Source organism: Octopus sinensis, linkage group LG4 (assembly GCF_006345805.1).
Source record: "Octopus sinensis linkage group LG4, ASM634580v1, whole genome shotgun sequence".
Lineage (NCBI taxonomy): Eukaryota > Metazoa > Mollusca > Cephalopoda > Octopoda > Octopodidae > Octopus > Octopus sinensis.
In genome coordinates this window covers 34,919,613-34,944,941 of record NC_043000.1, presented here as the reverse complement: position 1 = coordinate 34,944,941, position 25,329 = coordinate 34,919,613, and the positions used below count along the sequence as shown (strand labels likewise).

The following is a 25,329-nucleotide window of genomic DNA, read 5'->3' as shown; positions in this document are numbered from 1 at the left end:
TCTACCAAAATTTATCATGAAATAGAAACAAAAAGAACCAACACTGTTATACCATCAAAATGGCTTTTTAAAAGAAGTTTAGAAATGGTAAAAAAAGAAATAAAATCTAAGAAACTAGAGCTAAGGGAATTGGGATTAAGCAGTAAGAAAAGGCGAACTGAAGTTCTTGTACTGAGTCAATGTTTCTAATAAATGGTGAAGAGGAAACAAAGACAGGCTGGAACAGAATGGATAAGAAGACAGCAAAGAAGAAAGGAGAATGGATTACAAAGAAAACGATGACCATAGAAAGGTTTACATTTTTGTTTTTCTATCAGTTGCATTGTTTCGGTACGAGGGCTTTTCAACCATTCCTTATTTCTCTTCATAGAAATGTATATAAAAGTAGATGAAACATTCATTGTAGTGTGGCTCAAACATAACAGTTCCATTAGGAAGGACCTCCTTCAATAATAAATATATCATACATTTTTCACCAATAACAAAATAATAATAAACAATATAAACTACTTTATGATATTTATATTGAATGAATGTTGACTGGACATTTTTATTTACAACCAAGAAAATTAAAAAGAGATTTTCTCCCAAATATTTGTTTCTCCAATTTTAGTAGCAGAAACATGAAGAGCTGACTTGAGTTTACAGTTAAAAATGGAATGGCATCTTGAATTCTTGATTCTAGCCTGCCAGACACCAGCTTCAATTCCTTCATAGAAAATACCTCTTTTAAAGGGTTTAAGTTTCAATTACACGCTTCCAACAGATTTTAATGAAACAACATTTTGCAAACATATGTTCTAAACAAACATTAATACAAAAATAAATGTCCTGAATCTTTGATCGATTAAAAAACAAAATATCAGACACAGTAATTCATGAGAAATATGGTAACAAACAAAAAAAGTTAACTCTTTTGTCCCAACAGATACATAGGAAGAACAAGTCAGAAATAATAAAACTGACAGGCTTTGGTTATTTGTGACTTGTTCATAAGTATCTGTTGGGACACACAGACAGAGAAACTGGATTCAGACAAAACTGCTGTTCATATGCTTAAGCAATTTCTCTCTACTGACATTCATGAAAATGTAGCAAATAACAGAGCAGACAAGCATACACACACACATGAATATATATGAATATATGGGTGTATGTAGATGTGAGTGTATAGTATAGTGTGTTTATATATATATATATATATATGAAATCATTTAATGCCTGTTTTACATGCTGCGGTGGGTTAGACTATATATATATCCTTGTACCTTGAGAGTACACCCTGACACATTACCACCATCTTCTCTCTCTTTCTCCCTTTCTCTCCAACTGGGACAGCAGTTGGAGAGAAAGGTAGAGAGTCCTTTAGGTTTAGAGCCCTCATCCCCTGGCACAGAGACGCCCTCCCTCAATACCACTCTCCCCCTCACAGTTGAGGGTTCTTTGTCTTGCAAGTTACTCGGTGACCTCACTAGTGCTGGTGCCATCTAAAAACACCCAGTGCACTCTTTAAAGTGAGTTTTCAGAAGGGCATCCAAGCAGAGAAACCTTGTCAACGCTGACAGCAGAGCTTGGTGCAGTCCTTTGGCTTGCCAGCTCTTGTCAAACTATCCAAGCCATGCCAGCAAGAGAAATTATGAGGATGATATATGTATGAGAAAATAAGGTATTATATCTTCAATGCAGTGTCCAGTAGTCCAGTGTGGCTGGAAACTAAAATTTTGTGATGGACGTAACATTGTATTTACCTGAAAACTACATTTCATGTCCTTCTTTCAGAATGTCTCATTGACAAAGATGCTCCACTCTAGTTCCACAGATGAGTGGTTAGCAGGAGAAAGAACTTATACATCTAAAACAAAAACAATTATGGCACTATCAGTATAAAGTCTGTAAAGTTTCAAAATATATTCAACAGATGTTTGTACAGAAAATAAATCTAACCAACCACAAAAAAAATAAAATATTTAGCATGCTGCATGTGATTCTACCAACTATTATTTACTTGAAAGAATGGTAAATTCGATGAAGGTGTGCATAAGAATTTACTAAAAAAAAACCAAAAGTAAACAATGAACTTATGGTTCCTAGAAGGCCATAGTTTTAGCCGAGCCATAAAAGTTCAATCTGCTTTGATTTCTATAGATCTTGCTTCATCTTTGATCAGTATCTTCCGGTATTTTGGTAAGAGTACAGCATCATTTGTTTCAACAATAATCTATAGAGATACATGTTATTGGGGATTCAGGTTATATGGAGAATGACCAAATTATCATACAGATTATACTATGATAAAACTGGTAATATACTGTGTATGTGTGTTTAAATATACATATTATGCACACATACTCACTCACTCACACACACACACACACACACACACATATATATATACATACACGCACATTGATATTTTCTATATATATGTGACTGTGCATGTGTGTCCATATATATATATATATATATATACATATATAATTTTAAGTAAATGTTCCATGATGCTGGCATGGGCTGGAATGTTTGATAGGATCTTATGGGCCCAAGACTGCATTATGCTCCTGTGTGTGCTTTGGCATGATTCTAACCCTTCCTAATGCCAACCACTTTACAACATATACTGGATGCTTTTTAGTGCCAACCACTAGTGAAGTAACCATGCAGCCTGCCCATCTACAAACCTCAAAAAAAAAAAGAAAAGAAAACAGAGTAAAGAGGGGTAGGGTATGAGAAAAAAAGGGTCAGAGCAAAACTGGTTTCTTGCTTCAGACAAGTCGCATGGTTATTCAGATTTTAAAAGAAAAAGTGGGAATGAATGGGAGAAGAAAGTGATAAAAAAATAATGGTGATGAGGAATCAAGGTAGATCTTCAAGATGTGGGGGGGGGTCTGACCCTAGTGAGCAGCAGAGCAGTTATGATGACAGTGTAGAAAAAAGAAAGACAAAAGAGAGACAACATTATGCTGGATCAGAGGGAGGCAGACATGGTGTATGAGGAGGGTAAGATGTATGGGGTGGAAGGAGAAAAGATAATTTGATGGCAAGGATGGGTGAGCAATGTAAAATGTGGGTGGAGAGTACAGTATTAATGCACAAAGGATGGATAACAAGTGAAATGGTTCTAAGTAGAAGAAAAAGCAAGTAGTACCAAGAAAGAACTATAAATAGGGAGGTGACAGGTGGTGGTGGTCTTGAGGGAAGGACCCAGTTGTGCCCATATATATATATACATACACAGAGCTCTACAAGGATGTAGTTTTGTTAAGGCAAGTTGGTTTTTTTCAAGAACTGCATCTCGCCAGTCACCACTGTCATTTATGTCCTCTGTGCGGTTCAAGGTCTTGAAATCAGCCTTCACCATTTCATTCCATGTCTTCCTGGGTCACCCTCTCCCACAAGTTCCATCCACATTTAGTGATCACACTCCTTTATACAGCTTTCACCATCCATATACATCACAAGTCTATCCATCACAGTCTTCCTTCTTGCACACTACATCTGATTCCTTTTATGCCAATTTCCTTTCAGTACATTTATATTTCATTCATAATTACAGTTCACATCCAACAGAGTATGCTAACTGCATTTCTTTCCAGCCTTCTCTTGTCCTCAAGTTCAAGGCCCGTGTCTTGCCACCATGCAACACTACAGTTCTAACACAAGTGTAGCATCATATAATCTGCCCTTCACTCTAAAGGAAAAGACTTTTGTTACCTGCAACTGTAGGAACTCCCTGAACATTCACCAACCCATTCTTATTCTAGCTACAATACTTTCAAAACAACAACCTCCCTTGCTAATTTCATCCCCTAAACAACAAAAGCTATCAACTACTTGCAGTAAGCCATCTGGGCATTTAAGAGAACCTATTTCCAGCTTACTCCTCATATGTACGACTACCCCAGTGCATCTATCACATTCAAAGCTTTACGTACTCTGACAGGCTGCTTGTGATGAAACTACTGGAGCCCTATATTAGCTAAACTGTTTGGAATTTATACCAACTCCTTTTCTGCATATAAAAACAAAAAAGCTATTTCCCTGAAGATACCAAGCTCCTGTCTTCTTTCCTACTTAGTAAAGCCTTCATTTTTATTAGGTTTACTTCAAGAGCTCTCAATTCTTCGTTTAGTTTTCAGGCCTGGAATTTCCTCTCTAATTTTACTAGAAATTCAGCTATGAGAACTAGATCACCAGCGGACAAGAGTTCCCATGGACAGCCAATCATACACTCTTATGCAATAGCCTGTGATTACAATGATTAAAAGAGGACCGGGGATTGGATTTTGATAAATTCTTACCTTCATGCTAAATTGTTGTCAACACTCATGTTACGTACTGCATCTCTATACAAAGCATGTAGAGCCCCAGAAGCTATTCCTCTACATCTAGCTTTCTCAATAATTACCAAATTACTGAATGTTGTATCCTGTTCAAACACTTTCTCTCAATCAACGAAAGCTAAGAATAGCAGTTTATTCTTAGCAAAGTAATTCTCCTGCAGTTGCCTCAGCAGGAAGATTGCATCCACGATGCCTCTTCCAGGTACAGAGTCAAACTTCATCTCTGTCATGGATCCATTAGGCTATGACTCTCTTGTTTCATAACCTGACCTAGCAATCTGATTTCTCTCTACCTACTTCTCTCACAGGCATCTCGTTTGCCTTTGTAGTAGTTTACAATGATACTGCTATACTAGTCATTGGGGTATGGCACCTTCCTGTACATGAACTTAAGACCCTTAGAAATAAGTGAACTGTGGAACTCAAACCAAGCATCCTGCTTGGTGCTGAAAGTCATGCAACCAATTACCTCGCAAAAAGCAATTTTCCAAATTTCAATGAGATCACCATTAAAGATGCTTTAATAAGAAAGTCTGTTTACATTTAGAACAACATTATTATGGAAGAATTTGATATTTCATTTCTCTATCATGAAGATAAATCACACATTTTTCACATTCCTACAAAAAAGACAATAAAAAGTAATATTGCATAATCAGAGAATAATTTTAAAAAATTAAATGTTTCTACCTTGAACATGGTGTGAAGTCAGTTTGGCATCAGGATGGGACCAGTGGCTAATTATATACAAACAACGGAGACAGTTGAACAAGAATCCAAATCTGTAAAATATAACAAAAGCAAATATTTCAATAACATGCTTACACACACATAAATACATAAACACATGTGTATTATATCTATTTCTTTACTACCCACAAGGGGCTAAACACAGAGGGGACAAACAAGGACAAACAAACAGATTAAGTCGATTACATCGACCCCAGTGCGTGTGTATTATATCAAAAGTTGGCAGTATACCCTAAGCTCCATCCCAAGCTGGGCCGTACATTACAGTTGGGTAGAAAGAATTGCTCACAGTTTGTACAAGGGTGGCTTCATCTTAAATGGATATGTGTTAGAAGGAAATAACTGTCTTTGAAAAACAATTTTAAGATGCAGTAAGTGTTAAGAAAAGGTTTTTGTTATAGCTACACATAAGTATTACGGAGATGTACTTGCATAGCAAGTGATTTGATCTGAGATCGTGTACTGAAATGAAGTGGTAGTGGGAACACACACACACATTATTTATACAATATTACAAATTTAATCTTGTAGCTGTCAAAGCCAATAGGTTTTTCCAGATGGTTTCAGACTGAAGAACTGTTCAAGCATGAAAAAGTTATTCTAACAGTCATCAGACACAGCTGAATGGAAAAGTAAAGAAAAGGTCTGAAACCAATTTGTGAATCACAAAGATGTTGCAAAAATAAAACATCAACAAAACAAGGCAGGCTCCTAAGCCTATTGAAGTTATGCCCCTTAGATTGGTTTCTATTGAGCCATTGTCCTGCATGTCAGCATTCAAGTGACCACTGTCCACCCCAGTTTTTTTATATATTGGGTTGTGGGATGAAGAGGTAGAGAGTATGAAGAGGAAGAATAATAGAAATTAAGGAAATAAGTTGGAGTTTTGAAGGGTATGTGTAGTCACATATATGCTGAGATGTTTATAAGTATTGGTTTTGTAAGGGAAATAAATCCCTTATTTACAGTGAGAGGTCAACTAAGGAAGTGGGGGAGCTAATCCTTACCGTTAGGAGCTGACAATCTGGTTAAGATATATTTCTGCTCATGAGGCAGGTACACCTCTGAATGGAAGAAATACTTTGGTATAATCCTTTTCTCTGCCAAACAAAATCTGCACCTCCAACTACTGCCAAGGTAAGGTCTGCACTTTTCCAGTAATTGTCACTTATTTCTTACTCTCCATCAGTCTCTCACTCACTTTAAAACTCTCTCATCCCAAATGCTCTGTTTTCTAACACATTTTTATTTCAATCTCTCATCCATTATGGCTCTTCTATGATAGCTGGTCCTGTCTACTCAGCTACTCAACTGTGTAGCTTTGAGTGAACAGACACAATAACCTGACACAGTACATGGTAACCCCACTTGAAATAGTAATAATAATAATAATAATAATAATAATAATGATGATGATGATGAACTTATTGTATACAATGCTCAGGTGTACAAAAGCTCATCAGAAAAAGTAGCCAAAAGTAAATGAAGAGTATGTAGAATAATGCACGGCAAGTGAACAGCAAATGAGTCATTTAAAACAAAACAAAAAAGGTGGGAGGCATCAGGTATACCATTGGCAATTTCAGGAAACATGGAAGCTTTCAAAGCTGTAGTGTCCTGACAGTTCACAACTAATGCAGGCAGTTTATTCCATGCTTCAGCAATTCTGAGCATGAAAAAAATGTTTCTGAAAGCCATAGGTGCTGTGTTGCTTTTTGATTTTGTAAGCATTTCTACAAGTGTTTGACATGAAATTCAAAAAAATGGCCAAGGTTGTTGCTGGAAAGATGGTGGATGATCTTGTGGGTGTTTACCAAGTCAGTTGCCAGACATCAGAGCTTTAATGTGTCCATGCCCCAAGATGCAAGATGTTCAAATAATGGTAGATGCATTTTGAGTGTGTGTGTGTGTGTGTGTATATATATATTAACCACAACTGAAAAGACTGTCACAGATGCCAATATTCAAAGTAGTTAAAACCTCACCATCATTCCCTCCTCTCTCTCCCTTTCATCCTTCCTATTGCTTTTCCTTTGTTTAAGATTAATATAATGCAAAAATATTCCACCAGCTACTCAAGAATGCAAAGAAATTTACAAACCATAATTTCAAAAGTACAAATATGAACAACAGCTATTCCGTATACACTTCAACTTAAGAGTCAGAATAGTGTATGCAAGAGAATTTTTAAAATGCTTACAATAAGCAGTTAGATTAGCAAAGGTCCAGAAAACGATTGCCTCCCCATTTATTTATGGCATCTAAACTAGGGTCCAGTGAAGTGAATGATTTCAATGAGAATCAAATGAAGATTTCCATTGTTCAACATCTTGTAACTATAATCAACAATAAATCTAGAACAATGGATAGGGGAAGTGGAGGGGAAGAAGACATGCACAACATAAATAGAAATCTAAACTAGCAAGGAACCCTTCATGCAATGTATATAGACACATACACGTATCTATATTAAGTATATGTAAATTATTTATTTATCTGTTTTTTTATACACACACACATGTATGTCTCTCTCTCTCTCTCTCTCTCTCTCCTCTCTCTCTCTCTATCTATATATATATATATATATATATATATAATATATATATATATATATATATATATATATATATATATATATATAGGGAGAGTTTACGAAAAAAACAAAAGACGAAGACAAGTGATGTAGACAATAAACAAATGTATTAGTATAACGCTCAGGAATAGAAAAAGTCTTTTACGTTTTGAGCCTACACTCTTCTACAGAAAGGGACACAGAAAAAACAAGGAGAGAAAAAAATGTGTGTAGTGGCTAACGATCTATATTATATATACAGGGTGTGATGGGTAAATTGTTGCCATTTTATGTTTTTTTTTATTTCACACATGCACATTGTTTGTTTTTGATTTTGTTGACTACACAGTATAGTAGGGTCACTTGGGTACCATCTGTGATAAAATCAGCCCCATGATGCAATTCACTCAGCCAAAAGTTTTAAAACAACATGCAGTACTGTTTGGCATTCATGCCAGAAGCTCCAATATGAACATCTCAGAGTGTTTGACTATCAATCTGAGGACAGTGCATGTACGGAAAGTGATAAAAATCAAACATCCAGTCAACATCATGGTGTTTGGAGTGATCACTAGTGATGGCGATGTTATGCCTCCATTCATCTTCCCACACAGCTTTAGACTTAACAGAGGCCTACATCAAGCACCTGAAGGAGGTAGTGCTGCCTTGGGTCAAGTGGGTGGCTACTAGAAGACCCTTTGTCTAGCAACAGGACTCTGCACCAAGCCACACAAGCAGTCATGGCTGTCAGACAATTTCTGCAACCACATCACCCCTAACATCTGGCCACTTAACTCTCCAGACTGCAACCCCTTGATTATAATGTGTGGGGTGCAGGTGAACAAGAGATGAACAAAACTCCTTGTAACACCAAAGATGAACTGAAGGCAAGGATTATGGCTGCATTCGCAAACTTAAACAAAGAGATCATCCAGCAGAGTTGCAGGAAATTCCAAATTCATCTGGAGGCAGTGGGAGAAGTCAATGGCAATTTTATTATTCTTTAATATTTCAAGATATTTTAATGTAATTTGGTAAATATATCTGTTAAAATGAGATGTCAGTGCAATTTTCATTTTTGCATAATTTAGATGACAATATATTTACTGCACCCTGTATATGTAAATTATCTATTTATCTATTCATACATATATTATACATGTTGTGTATATATATCTCATCATCATCATCATTTAACATCCGCCTTCCATGCTAACTTGGGTGGGAGGGTATCACAAGAACCATCCCACCTGTGCTAGCTAGTATGAAAGGTGGACATTAAAAGATGATGAGAGAAAGAGAGAGAGAGACTCACAAAGAGACAGAGATGATAATCAAATGAATAAGACATTCAGTGGAGTATGCAGAGTACCGATATTATTATCATCATTATTTGACTAACCCCTGAAGTGAGCAAGGAACCCCACCCCCTATAGAAGGTAGGCTCCACATTAAAACAGCCTGATAAAAGAAAAAGATTGTTGTGCCTCTCACTGAGGAATATTTTCATAGTTCCTGTATATGATGTAAGTGGCCTTCTGATGACATTACTGTTTGTGGAAGGTTAAGGTGAAGTAAACAGAAGAATTTTCAGAAAACCAAAAAGACGAAAAATGGAGAAACCCTTATATGCCTACTTTCACTAACCATTCTTTTTGTCTTATTATTATTCTGATTGAAAATTATTCATTTTTCATAACACATCAGTTTGTCACCATCATTTTTTATGATAAACTGATAACTTAAATGCAAAAATTTGTTTCAATTGAAATAGTAAAAAAAAAAAAAAAATGCTTTATATCATACAGAAAAAGATAATAACATTATTATTGATATCTTACCACAGATTAATCTTATAGAAATAATTAAAATTATTCTTTTACAATAAAAACGAAGGCAGAATAAACATCAGCAACAATGACTTCTGGTAAATATTAATTCATTTTTATGTCTAATACACACACACACAAACCTTAATATAATATTCATTTGGAAGTATAGACACATGAATATCTAAAACTAATACAGACAGTCATCCCAATTACATGTTAGACACAAACAATAATAAATGCAACGCAGACTTGACATTAGACTCACAACAAACAGACAATTCTCAGCCACTTAAATATAAACAAAAACTGCACAAAACCCTAACCCACCAGCCCTATCACACATTTTAAAGTGTCAATGACTAAACAGCAAACTTATTTCAATGTATGCTGTTTCTTGCTTCTTAATTTCAGTCACTCGTTATCTCAGGTAGTCACCTCAGGTATCCCCTTTAAAAGCAACCACGTTGACATATTTGGATTTCATAATCATAGAGCCAAGTGATTTGATGTTTTAAAGCCAAGACATACATTTCTACCGATTCTACCTAACAAGACAACAGCAATGCTCAATAACAGAGCACAAAAAAGATACAGTTGCCTAATTCTGACTTAACATTCCTATCACTTTATGGCCTGTGAAGACCACAAGAAAAATACATTCTGCCAGTCTCCACCACCACCAAAGGTTTGAAAAAATGAAATACAAGACCAGAACTGGAGGAAAGACGAAAATTTGTTCATTCGTTTAAGCATAGAAAAGCAAACTTGGACATTGAGGCTTTTCTAAATTCATATTTTATTCATTGAAATTTGCAGCATTATATAACATGCATGCCATACCTATAAGTAGTACAAAATTATTATTGCAACAATTTGAAAGATTAAGAATGGAGGATGTAAGAGAATTAAAGAACATAACTACAGGAGTTTCATTTATAAATTATATTGGTCTGCATGTGGAAAGATATTTTTCTTTCTCTATTGAATTTTAAATAAAAAATATATACATGGAACCAAGAATGTCTGCTCCCTACATCTTGTATTTGTTGGAGAGATTTTTTCTTCTTATCACATAAGATGCTTTAAAAGTAGAAACTAACTATAAAAATATATTTACACCAAAGTACTGAAAAAAAAAGTTGTTTTATATGAGTATGCATGTTTTAGGCAGGCTTCTTCGTCTAAGACAGCAAACGTAAGTGACCCGTCTTACTAATGATCCCCTAGCCTCAATATCTTTCTTCCATGATGTTTTAGAGAAATGTTCATCTCATTAATCATACAACTTGCCACATTGTTCTGAAAGTGAGAAAAGAGAAAGTACATTTTCACACTCCTCCACCATCCAAATTGATGAAAGCTACCAACCATGTTTCTCAACTGGTTATTTTAATATTCTAAGGCTTTTTATTTTTTTCTTAAGAACAGATTTAAATATTTGGCAAATCTTTAATTCTATTTTAGAAATACTGCATTCAAAATTGTCCTTTTTCACCAATTCTCAAACTTGGGAATCAACAAAACATTATTTGCTTTAAATACAAATTTTTAAAGCTAAACTCTTTGAGCACTTCTCTATCTTTATTCAGCCTATTTACAATATCATCCACATGTCACAGCTTCATGCAATAAAATAAACTTGTTGTTACAAGAGGGTCTTCAAAAACCTTTTTCAAGTCCAGCTATGTTTATTTTGAATGAACAGGAAAATGATAATTTATTAAATTCAGCAAATGTGTTGTAGTATCATTTACTTCAGACATCAGATGATCATAGAATCCAAACTGTTAAAGAATGCTACGGCTAGTCTATTGCAGAACATCAATACAATGACACTGCTTGTACACTTTCCTTCGAAAGAAAAATCCAACATTTTCTATACATCTGGTTTCTTTGAGTTTCCAATTTGTTCAACAGGAAAAGCAGCAGTGACAGTGGAGGCGCAATGGCCCAATGGTTAGGGCAGCGGATTCACAGTCGGAGGATCGCGGTTTTGATTCCCAGACCGGGTGTTGTGTGTGTTTATTGAGCAAAAACACCTAAAGCTCCATGAGGCTCCAGCATGGGGTGGTGGCGACCCCTGTTGTACTCTTTTGCTCCAACTTTCTCTCACTCTTTCTTCCTGTTTCTTGTCCCCGACTTCCTATGCAACCGCTGAGCATGGATGCGCATGCATCCATCCGTTGATGCTCTTGGTGTCGGGGGATTGACCTGCTTTCTCTTCTGCGGGTCTTACGAATAGCAAAGGACCACATTTCGGACTTCTCCCACTACAGAGGCGTGATCTTGTGAGCTCTGGGACGAAGACCGCTTCGCTCAACAGCAACAGCAGCAGTGAGAGAAACTGTCTGAAAGCATTTGGTCATGTCCTTCATTAAACATTTGCCTCCCAATTTCATCAACACTGACCAACAAGGGCAACAACAACTGATCCACATTTTGGGGGAACATAAAGACAAGGCAGACTGTTATATCAAAAATCCTACTTTTTAGATTAGCTTATACGGTTGGATTTATCTCCTTTCTTGAGGAAGTTTTCAATCAACTCATCACAAAGAAAATCATTGTTTATCAAAATTTTTATAGTTACTCTATTATTATTACATTTGTGAGGCTCTACAATAAGTACCAGTCATGTATGGTACCTCAAGGTATTAAATATATACCTTTCTAAAATTTGGTAACCCTGAAGCAATTTAAGAAATCAATAATTTGGTAGTCAATAAGTTCTCTCGTCAAAAGAATTACATATTCTATAATAGTACAAAGAAAATCTTTTTTTGCCAGCAGAATTCTTCTTTTAAACTTAATCCGAAAGACAAATATATTGTAGAAATATTTAAAAAAAAAGATTATATATTATTTAGATAATTCACATATTGTAAACAATGTATTATAACAATTTCAATTCTAGATTGATATAGAAAATGTTGAAAACATATGTTTATTATTGACATATATAATATTGTCGTAATTTATATTTTATATACATATTATCATAATATATATTTTATAGATGTAGGCATTATCATAATTTATATTTTCTAGACATATGCATTATCTTTGTTTATATTTTTATATATGTATGTAGGCTATATACACATAAAATATATATTATGAAAGTTACAGAAAGAGTTATAGCTGAATAAATTAGAAAGAAAATTAATCTAGTTGTGAGAGTTTGGTTCGGTGCCAAGAAGTTCTACAACTGAAGCCGTCTTTGTAGTGAGACAACTGCAGTAGAAAATATTTAGTTAAAAGTAAGCTACTACAGTTATCATACATCAACCCAAAGAAACCCTTCAATCCTAACTTAGTGATCTGGTATTTGCTGAAGAAACAAAGAAAAGATGAAAGGCTCTTGCGATAACCACAGAAACTTGGAAGAGCTATCAGCAAGGTGAGATTAAACAACAGGTAAGAGTCCACCGAAATTCAATTCTCACCTCCCCCTATTTGCAGTAGCCTTCCATGACATAATGAAGCCATTTAAGACCAAATGCCATGAGAGTTCCTATATACTAATAACCACATCATTATAGATGAACCTGCATTAGAAGTAGAAAAGAAATTCCAGGCGTGGAAGCAAAACCTGGAATCGAAGGTCCTAACAGTCGACTTTGTAAAAACTGAAGTTTTAAGTAAGCAGCAAAATGGCCTTGTTAGGTATGCAGGAAAGTAGTAGGTAGAAATAGCATATGGTGTATGCAGCACAAACTTAACATACACATGAAGTGCAGCAAGATCAAAGGGAGATTAACAGAAAGTACACTTTGTATGTAGAATATGTGCAGGAGCAAGAAACACAGAGTGCACAGGAAATGAATTTTCTCAAATGGCCAGGAGGATCCATTGAGGTAGGAGAGAACTTCTGTTGTTTAAGTGACCTAATTAACACTGAAGAAAGATGTTCTGGAAGCATAGTACCCAGAGTAAGAATGGTTGCAGGAAGTTCAAGAAACTGCTACCTCTGTTGGCAACAAAAATCTCCTTGCCCCAGAGTCAAAAGTAGATTGCATGATGCTTCTGTTAGAACTGCAATGCTGCATGGTAGTGAGACAGGTCTTGAAAGCAGAAGACTAGTAAATCAAATAAGGTAAACACACTCTGATGTTAGTGTACATGAACACCAGAGTACAAATAGGTATGGAAAGTTCAATCTTGTGAAAAGAGGAGAGTGCATTGGTGTGAGCATGCAATGAGAATGGATGATGATAGCTACATAAGGAAGTGTCATGAGCTCTAAGTTAATGGAAGAGAAAGACTGAGGAAGACATGGGATAAGGTGGTAAAGGATGATATGAAGATGCAACATCACATGGAGCACATGACAAAGGAATGTATTGATTAGCATTACACAGCACGAACTGTAAAAGTTCACCTATGGCAACACACTAACTGAAGAGCAGGCTGCCCCTTCACCTTATATCTTTGACCCTGCTCCTCCTTTCATATATCGGCCACTTCTCTCTTTTGGTCACTTCCTTGGCACTTAATAGCACTCCATCTCTCATCTCCACACCATCTATGCTGATCATATCTTCATCATCAATCTTTCCCACTTACCCTTCAGCTGACCTATATATACAGAAGGTTGCATCAGACCACCCTATTGATCTGACCATCACCATGCTATGTTACCAGCCATCTCTCTCTCTCTCTCTCTCATATTATCATCATTATCTTAATGCCCACCTCTAGTATTGACAACCACTCCCACAACTTCACCTAAATAGTCCTGTATTTTTCCATCACACTGTTGTTCTCTTTAACAACCTGACCTTACCTTTACCTACCTCTGCCACTGGCAATCTCTCTCCTCCTAACACCACTCTCTACATGTCCCTGCCATCTTGCCATCATGTTCTTGCTCCTTCCACCCACCCATTACACATTCTAATGTCATTACTTTCTCACTCTCCAGTACCCACTTCTGGCCTTTCTGTCATCACTTTTCCTTCTACTTCTCACACTGTTCAGTTGTTGGCTGAATGAGCAGAGAAAATGTAGGGCTATTCAAACTTCCTAATGTTGGTGCCTGAAAAAAATACACCCAGTGAACTCCTGTAAAGTGGTCAACAGCTAGAAGGACATCCATCTGTAGAAATCATATCAAATGACAGAAGCACCTAGGGCTTTAGGAGTATTAGCTCCAACCTATGCTAGCATGGAGAGAAGAAGAGGAGCAAGGAGAGAAACTGAGGAGAAAGAGAGGAGGAGAAGAGAGGAAGATGGAAGGGAAGAGGAGAAAAAAGAGGATGATGTAATATTACCATAATATATATTTTACATACAGGGTGTTCAAATAGTCTCCTTTCAGTAAATCTTTTTCATCCTGCACCTCACCATGGTACTACTTCAAGAGTTTTTCGGTGAACAGATTATTTCAAAGGGACTTTGGCCACCATGATCACTTGATTTAACACCACCAGACATTTTTTTTCTTGTGAGCAAGTAAAGGATCAGTGTACAAGAATCACCTGAAAACCATTAAATATTTGCTGCAGAGAGACTTTTTGAACACCCTGTATTATCCTAACTTTGACCCTCCATGTAGCTTGTCTACATGATTCTCTGGTGGCATAATCCTACAAATGAAATTGTCTTTTCTCTGGGGCGTCTTTTACTTGTTGAAAACAAACAAATCTTTTTTTTTTCTTTTTTCCTATAATTCCAGACTATGAAGATGATGTTACAGGTAAGCTGTTTCAAGTGATTTATTACCTCAATGATGTCAAAAATAATACAGCATCTTGTGACAAAAAAATGTCTGAAAGACATCTAATTCAATAAAAAGATGTTGGTAGAGTTCTGTATTATCTCTACAGGATTTTCCAGTATTATAAGATAAAGAAGACCAAACAGTTTCATATATTTACACTTGCCACAAGTTGACATCCACTAATAATGAGAAATGCATGAAAGCCTGTGGTTACGTGGTCATAAACAATAGGAAAGTAAGAAGGAAGTCAAACAATTTGGAACTGTAAGTGACCTTAAAGTATCGTGGTTAGATTCTGAAGAACAGAGACAGCTATTGAAAAGCAATTTCACAAACCGATTCAACCTATGTCAGCAGAGAGAATTATGTTCTCAAAAATCTAATGATGATTATGGTGACACAAAAATATGAGTTTTGTGTCAGAATGCAGGTTTTTATTTGCTTACTAAAAGTTTGCTTCTCTTATCTTTAATCCTCCTCCTCACCCTCCTCCTCCTTTTTATAGCATTCATTCCATTGAAGCAACTCAAATCCTAATACACTACTACACTGGCTGACACAGAGATTGTGACAAGTTGATTCCATTTCTCTTGTTTTGCACAGTCTCTCTCTACTTATTGATTACCCATACATTTTATGTTTGTTTGGTAACAGCCAATGCCAGTTGTTTTGCAGCTGGTAGAAGATAAACAAACGATTATTGTTAATAACTATAACAGTAGAAATGGAAACAACAACATTGAGGATGATGACAGCCTGAAGAAATATTGGTTATGGCAGGGTTTAAATAACTGACAAGGTCATCTTAGAGAGAGAGAGAGAGAGAGAGAGAGAGAGAGAGAGAGAAAGAAAATGGTGAAAAATAGGAATTGGTTACAACAAACATGATTTGATGAAAATAGAAATAACACTAACAAATAACAATAACATTTATAATAACAATGATGATGGTGATAATGATGATGACCAGGACGACAAAAATAACATTATTTGCCACAAGATCAACAAAAATAGAATATATGATACATTAGAAAGAAATCCAAAAATGTGATGTGACAAAAACATGTGCACATGTTTGTGATGTGTGTACAACTATCCACTTGTGTGTATGGATATGTATACACACACAAAGATATATACTTGTACATAGACATTGCACATTGTATAAATGTATGTAATGTAGGTATATACGAACTCTCACTCTCTCTCACACACACACACATATATATATATACACACCATTTGCAAGTTGTATAAAAGAACAATTTCTTTTAATTCTTAATTAGTTTTCCTTTTTCCAGAATGCTATGTATAGCGTTCATAGAACCACAGAAAGAGTACCACAGCACCAAACAAAGAGTACCACCATCTGTTTGTATAATAGAACAGAAAGAGTACCACAATTGTCCAACATTTATTTTTCAAGGTTTGCTGTCGATTACAAATGTTCATTTTTATCTTTTGCATTTGAATATATATTGAATATTGGTCGTACCTAGCACAGTCTGACATCTGTGTGTGACCAATAGAAAAGAGATACGAAAGGTCATGTTATATAACTGTTCAATAATTATCTCAGCTTTCATGATTTGCTCATTGCTAGTCTATTGACAACAAGATTTACTTTCTGCATAGAGACACATTCCACACCCATTAAACACTCCATTTTTATCGTTTTATATTAACATTTTCCAGAATTTTCCTATCTAAAATGTTATTGTGTATTTCTGGGAAATGCTTCTCTGGTGTCCTTCATTGATGATGCATTGTCAGCAACATGATGAGGCAACTAGTTTATGGCCAACTAAACTCACAGTCAAATATTCAGATATCTGTTAGTAGGTGTCTGTTGTATCTGTTCTAATTGGATAGGTTGTTAGTTGTTGTTGTTGGCTATGTTTAAGACTATATGGCCAAGTAAAATCACACTTCATCATCAGCTAAATGTACCTGGGTATCTGTTGTTGGTATGTCTAAAACTATCCATTGTATCCTTCTTTATTTATGATGGTAGAGTGTAATTTGAGCGAGATTTGATCTCTGACAGGTTGAGCAATCATGTAGAGGTTATGGCTACTTGGTTAACATGTTGTGTGAAATGGTGATTGATTGACAGTGTGTGTGTGTGTGTTGATTTTAATGTTGTGCACTTGTTTATTACAATAGAAGTCACCACCCTTCTAAATTTGTAAACCTTTTCAACCCTTTAACATTCAGATTACTCCGTGAAATGTAATGCTTATTTATCCATACTGTGTTGAATTAATCATGCAGCTTTGAGATTTTGATGATGTGATTATATATTTTTTAGAATGAAATTGTTGGGTAGGTATGAGAGGTTTAACCTGGCCACTTTGAACATAAGATATGGCCCAGTTTAAAAGCTTTACAGTTTCATGTGGGTGACTTCACATTTCACTGCAGTCAATACTTCCTACAAATATTTCCTCCAGTTTTAAGATGGTTAACCATTCAGTTCCTATATGTATTTTGTTGGCCAGCTTTAGAAATTCTACTGTGGCTGGATGACTGTTATTCTCTAGCGGAAATCATATATAGCTTTGTTTGTATGCTCAGTTTTAATTAGATTTTCTTCAATACATGTTTGTTTTGTCTGAAAATGTGCAATGTTGTAAACAATGATGAACTCTGTAAAAACTAATAATTCTAACAGTAACTTTACAAGATTGAATACAATTTTTGCTGTGGATCTGGACAAGTTCAATGGAAACAGGGGTGACATTACTTCTCAACCTTAGACAAGTCTTTCAATTGACTGAGTCTGATAGAGATTTGAATAAGGATTTGGTTTTCAGTAACTACACAAGTGTTGTGGTTGTTGCTCACACCACAGCAATATTTGAGAGGAGTGGATTACATACTGCTAAGATCAATTGCTGACCCTCTAAAAAGTACAAAAAGAACCCACATAATAATCTTGTAGCTATATCTACAGCAGTGCTTTTTGCTATACAGAAACAAACATTTTAATGTAGATTAAAAAATAGTTTATTGGCAAAGATAACCAGCACAACCACTCTCAATACACTATACCCATAGCTAACTCACTGCAATATATTGCAATCACCAGCCCACAAACCTATCAGTTCCCCTTTCCATCCTTTATAAATGCTGCAATAATGGCTTTTGTTCATCAGGAAGCATTTGCTGTGGACCCACCCGCACTCAAACCAACCTATATTCTTCCGCCTTATTTTCTGTCCAAACTCCATATGATACATTACCATATTCCTTTCTAAAACTGCTTCTGCCAACAATCCATTCCTTGCCAACCTTTTCCCAACAAGCAGCATCAACTTATAGAATTTCAAGCCAAACACCAATCAGATTAACGTCTCAAGTCTGAGAGAGTTCGTTAAAATTAAGAGAACCACTCTTTAGCAAGGTACCTAAAAAAGGTAGCCTTTCTTTTCATTTTACAATTTGAAATTCAGAGTCTAGCAGCTTCCACAAAAACATGGAAAAGAAAATATTTTGCATTTGCAAAGAAAAACAAAAACAAATATAAAGGAGAGATACAATAAGGAAGACTCAGTGCAACTGATACCAGCAGAACAATAAAATAATTCTACAAATAAGAAATGAATAACAAGGAAATAATAATTATTTACAATATCATTTTTACTTAACATTACTTGGTACATAACAACAAGCATATGGATAGAATATGTAGCAAAAACTGCATCATAAAGTAAGCTGCCATCTTCAATCAATTGCTAATTCTCTACAAGACCTTAATGAGACCTACAATGGTATAGTGTAACTACATCTGGAATGGTGCTAGTACTGCCTCTGCTGCAAACATCTTAGACTCTATTCAAAAGGAGACCAGCACAATGAAAAACAAAAATTCACACACCAACTCAGTATAACTTTTGGCTCACAGACATGTGATGTCTCCTCATTATGCCTATTGTACTACTACTACTACAACAACAACTGCTCAGAAATTACTTACATATCACCTCCAGCAAGCCTACCTAATGCAACGGTTTGTTATGCTCTCATCACTCCCAAAATTTTTATTCTCTGGGGTTCCTGTCTGCATCATTTTACTGTTGTTGAATCTAAATGTCAACCATATCAATGCTACCAATAACAAAAGACCTGTGAAGGTCCAAAATTTCATGCTTGCCAATCATCATACCAACACGAAAACTGACTGTAACAACAAAATTATGACTACAATAAGAAATAATAACAAATACATAATACCAAGGAACAGAATAATAAAGTTAAATAAAGTTAGATGTTATCACACAACAAAATTTTTATAAAGTAGAGAGAGACACTGAAAGATAAAGCAGATTATAATCACAAGATCCTTACCACCAGTAAATCATTATTAAAAAGATACAATGTCACAAATGCTAAGAAATCTTAGAGTGCAGGTACAAATTATAATTTTACTCTACTTAAAACCCCCTCTAAATAAAATTCCCAAACTGATTTCAATGGGGTTTTTTTTTTGTCTCACAGTTTCAATGTCCTCAACAGAAGCATGAATGAAACAACATCCCATTAAATATCAATAATAATAACTTTATATATATATATGTTAGATTTTATAAATCATTGTACTGACTACCTATTACATACCAACCAATATCTATAGAAATATTCTGAAGATTTGAAGAGCCTAACTTCCATCCAGATATTTACAGAAATATAAAATAAATAAATAATATATATATATATATATATGTATATGTACACACAACAAGACAGACAATAAAAGAGGAGACTAACAACCCTACATACAAAAATGTGTGTGTGTGTGTGTGTGTGTGTGTGTATACACATCCTAAATAATTGACCAATTGAGAAGAAATACAGTTTATCTTGTCCAAAGATAAATGCATTAGCAAATAATGGATGCCTGGGCAATGAATGCGCTTTGATAGAGCGACTGCTCAAAGGTTTAAAGCTTTAATGATAAATATATTGAGATGTCCAAACAACAAGGTATTCATCAAGTAAACAAGATATACATATATACAGCACTCCCCCACTCTCCTTTCAGAAGAAAATATCAAGTAAATTCACTTAAATCTCCTTCCATTATAGTATAAGAACAATTCTGCTCATGAATAAACCTTAGACACAACACAAGGAGGGGGGGGGGAGGAGAGAGAGAGACAGTAGGTGTAAATGTTAAAATTTAACTGGGTTCACATCTGTGCAATAACCAATATAAACCACCACATATATAAACAAGAACACTATATATATATATATATATATATATATATATATATATGTATGTGTGAGTGTGTTAATTAAAATTCATCTGTTATTAAGACTATTTCTATTATAACCACCACTACCCCCTGCTTCCATTGCAGCTACTACTACCTTCACCAGTCAGAAAAAAAAGGGGAGAAAATTGTAAATACAAGTAAATAGAAATAAATATTACAGTAACCATAGTAACGTGTTTTTGGGGTGTGTTAATGTTTATCTATATTTCTGTGTAAATAAAATTGTGTGTGTGTATATGTGTGTGCATGTATGCGTGTGTGTGTGTGTGTGAATGTTAGTGAGTACAAGTTTAACTTGGTCGTTTTCTGAACTTCTCAGCCAATACTCCATAAAAATAGGACAAACAAACAAACATACATACACACACATATATACACACTCACAGAGGACCATACTATGTGCACACACACACAGCCAATGCTGCACTGCATTATAGCGTATGTAGATGCATACGTACATACATGCAAATATGTGTGTGTAGGTGTGTAATATAACATACACACGCACACAAGCGCAAGACAAACATAGGCAGAACTATATTTATTTACTGATCAACAAATTAAAAGACAGAATTGGTGGTGGGGGTTGGCGGAGGAGGCAGACACAAAAAGTGAAGAGGATGAATGAAGGAACAGAAAATTATTCATAAAAGGAAAAAAAAAATAAAATAAAAAGGGAAAAAGAACAAAAACCTTCTCACCTCCCCCACCACCGTCAGATACTAGAGAAAAAGAGGAAAAGAAGAAAAAAAAACAGATAAACAATCTATAAATAAATAAATAAATATACAAGAAGGTGGGATGGCGGGAAGTGGAGGTGGAGTGAAGTGGGAGGAAGAGGAGGAGGAGAGAGAGAGAGAGAGATGAAGCAAAAGGAAAAGGAGGGAGAGAGAGAGAGAGAGAGAGAGAGGGAGGGAGGTGGAAGGAGTAAACAGCTGAATATATCATGATAAATGATGAATGTCAGTTTATATTATTTATAATATTTCCTACCACCACCACTGCGGCGGAGGAGGAGGAGGGGGGCATTGTAGTAGTAGTAGTAGTGGTAGTCGTGGTTGTTGTGGTGGTAGTAGTTGCTGTTGTTGTTTGTTTACTAGTGTTTTAAATAATAAACATTCTCTCTCCTCCCCCATTCTCTCTCTCTCTCCACATCTACACAAACACGAAGACACAACATCATAATCATCTTCTACAGAACTATTTGGTTCTAGACCAACACTTCCTGAGAGAGAGAGGGGACGTGGGGGGGAGGGGATGGAAAGGTGAGGAGAGAGAGAGAGATGCACACAACAACAACAACAACAACAGTGAAATGTTGTTTTTCACTGCTGCACATTCAAGAGGTAACCGTTGTGGTTGTGGTGTTGTTGCTTTTGTTTGAGTTAACTCTTAATTATTGTTGTTGGAAGTTGTTATTGTTGCTTCAATTTTATTAGACAGTGTTGTTGTTGTTGTTAATGTTAAATACACTCAATTGTTCTTGTTGCTGTTATTGTAGCTGACACTGCTGTTGACTCACCTGCTGCTGTTGTTGTTGTTGTTGTTGTTACTGCTGTCCCTGATAAAACTAGAAAGTGGTGGCAAGATGGAGGGGGGTAGGTGTGGGGTTGACAATAATAATAGTCAAAAGAAATTATCAACCACCAGAGAAAGGATGTCCTTATTGCTGTTGTTGTTCTTGTTCTTATTATTATTCGACAGCCTTCTTTACCTTGTTATTAGTGTTGTTGCTTTCTTCTTGTTACTCCTGCAGCTATTATTTTGTTTGTTACCATTATTCCTGCACTTCTTCTTCTTCTTCTTGGTGTTGGTAGTGATGATGATAGTGATGGTGGTGATGAAGTTGTTATTGGAAGTGTTGTTCTTGGTGGTGATGATAAAGTTGTCGGTTTCGTTTCGCTTAGCCTCAGGCCACCCTGCCAAGCAAACTTATGATCAAAAACCTGCCAACCATGACCATCACTCCAGCTACCTATTCTGTACATAGAACCCAGGACTGCTTTATCCAATGCCTTCCTTGTTTACAAGACGAAACACTATAATTTCAGTTCCATTTCACAGATGGTTCTAACAGGTCAAGTTTAGCATATAAAAGTTACCTTGTTAGTGGTGGTCATGGTAGAGAGGTTTGTTAAGGTTATTGTTGTTATATTACTATTTAATTAACTCTAACCCTTCGCCTTCTAGTTACAAAACATTATTATTATTATTATTAATGAGGAAGGAAGAATTGCTGCAGAAGTGTATTGGTGGTAGAAAACTGGCGAACACAAAGGTGATGGCAGTAGATTAGTGGACTAGTGGTGGTGGAGGGTAAGTGGGCACAATGGTGGTAGTGTTGGTGGAGGGCTAGTGGGCACAATGGTGGTGGTGGAGGGTAAGTGGGCACAATGGTGGTGGTGGAGGGTAAGTGGGCACAATGGTGGTAGTGGTGGTGAAGGGCTAGTGGGCACAATAGTGGTGGTGGAGGGCTAGTGGGCACAATGGTGGTGGTGAGGGGCTAGTGGGCACAATGGTAGTGGAGGGCTAGTGGACACAATGGTGGTGGTGGTGGTGGAGGGCTAGTGGGCACAATGGTGGTGGTGGAGGGCTAGTGGGCACAATGGTAGTGGAGGGCTAGTGGACACAATGGTGGTGGTAGTGGTGGACTAGTGGGCACAATGGTGGTGGTAATGGTGGGCTAGTGGGCACAATGGTGGTGGTGGAGGGCTAGTGGGCACAATGGTGGTGGTGGAGGGCTAGTGGACACAATGGTGGTGGTGGAAGGATAGTGGGCACAATGGTGGTGGTGGTGGAGAGCTAGTGGGCACAATGGTGGTGGTGGTGGTGGTGGTGGAGGGTTAGTGGGCACAATGGTGGTGGTGGTGGAGAGCTAGTGGGCACAATGGTGGTGGTGGTGGAGAGCTAGTGGGCACAATGGTGGTGGTGGTGGTGGAGAGCTAGTGGGCACAATGGTGGTGGTGGTGGATGGCTAGTGGGCTCAATGGTGGTGGTGGTGGTAGGCTAGTGAACACAATGGTGGTGGTGGAGGGCTAGTGGGCATAATGGTGGTGGTGGTGGAGGGCTACTGGGCATAATGCTGGTGATGGTGGTGGTGGTAGTGGAGGGCTAGTGGACACAATGGTGGTGGTGGTGGTGGTGGAGTGCTAGTGGACACAATGGTGATCGTGGCGGTGGAGGGTTAGTGGCACAGTGGTGGTGGTGATGGTGGAGAGCTAGTGGACACAATGTAATAATTATGTCTAAGTTTACCTCTCACCTCCCCAAAGTCAATAAAAAGTACCAGTAATATACTGTGTTTTTATCATCATCATCATCATCATCATAGTAGTGAAGTAGCAGCAATGTTAAAGTGACCGGCCAAATTCTTTGCATTTTGAGTTCAAATCATGCTGAGTTTGATTCTTTCTTTTCTTTTGCTTGTTATTAACCCTGGGTCAATAAAGTGAAAACCAGTCAAGTACTGAAGAGGGGAGGAGGGGGTTGATTAACTTGTCTTCACTCTTTCTCCAAAATATGTGGCTTTCTGCCAAGACTTAGCAACCACCACCACCACCACCATCATCATCATCATCGTCATTATGTTGTTGTACCAGTATTAAAGTTGTTGTTGTCGTCGTCGTCCCTGTTGTTCCTGTTGTGACAGCTGCAGTTATTATATTAAAGTTGTTTTTGCCATTATCTTCCATGTTGTTTTTGCTTCCACTCCAACTTATTATTATTCTTCTTCTACAGTTGTTGTTCTTGTTGTTGTTGTTGTTGTTGTTGTTACTATAGCCATTGTTGTGCTTAATACTGTTCTTGTAAGCTTTGTAGCCGTTGTTGTTGTTGTTGTTGTTACTGCTGCAGCTAATTTTCTTATTGCTTTTATAGTCACAATCATTGCAGCAATTGTTCTGTTGTTGTTTTTAATGTTGTTGCTGTTATTGCAGATCATCATCATCATCATCATCATCACCACCATGGCTAATACAACAAAAGCTATTATTACTATAGTTGTTGCTGTTGTTGTTGTTGTAAAGCAGCAGAACTGATCTTACACGCAATTACTAACAGCGTTCTAAAACAAACAAAACGGCAACAACAACAACAACAATCACAAGATTAAAATAAACAATAACTGAAAGGTAACAATGCTTCTATAGAGATGACCGAATTATCGTTGTTGTCTTTGTTGCTGTTGCTGTTGTTGTTGTTGTTGTTGACGTAGAGGTGCTTTTACATTCAAACTGACCTGATTATTATTGTTGCATTTAGTTTTATTGTGGTGAATGTTTGTTTAGCCGCAGCAGCAGCAGCAGCAGCAGCAGCAATGGCAGCAGTAACAACAACAACAACAACAATAAATGTTATAGCAAATTGTTTACCACTGTAGCCAGTTATTTGCATCTGATGGAGAGAAAAAAGTCAATGGTACAAGGTGATAGCCGGAAATGAACATTATGTGCATATGTGTGTGCGTGCGTGTGTGTGTGTATGCATGCACACACACACATACACACACACATACATATATCCACATCTAAGTGTTTCTGTATAGGAGGGGCTGGTAAACTACAAAACGACCATGCTGTGTGTGTGTGTATGTATGTATGGCTGTAGATACAGATCTAAAGGTGTCAATATAGCATTATATGTATAAAAATCACATAGAGAGACACACATAGACAGGTGGAAAAATGGATGCATTGACAGATAGATAAGTAGATGGATGGATGCATGAGACAAGCGACAGACGAACAGACAGACAGGTAGATTATTCACTTTTTATTGTCTCTCTTGTAATTTTTCTCCCATGTTTTGCAAAGGGCGTGGCAGGGCTTTACCT

The 25,329-nt window shown here is 36.6% G+C and overlaps 1 protein-coding gene across 9 annotated transcripts in view; it reads right to left on the bottom strand.

The window, feature by feature from the left end:
- LOC115210326 (forkhead box protein P1) overlaps window positions 1–25,329 on the bottom strand; it is a 566,153-nt gene that overhangs the window by 410,551 nt on the left and 130,273 nt on the right. For all 9 annotated transcript variants that reach the window (XM_036501965.1, XM_036501970.1, XM_029778855.2 and 6 more), the window contains one exon: window positions 5,031–5,122. The gene's annotated coding sequence lies outside the window, so the exon portion shown is untranslated. The remainder of the gene's footprint in view (window positions 1–5,030; window positions 5,123–25,329) is intronic.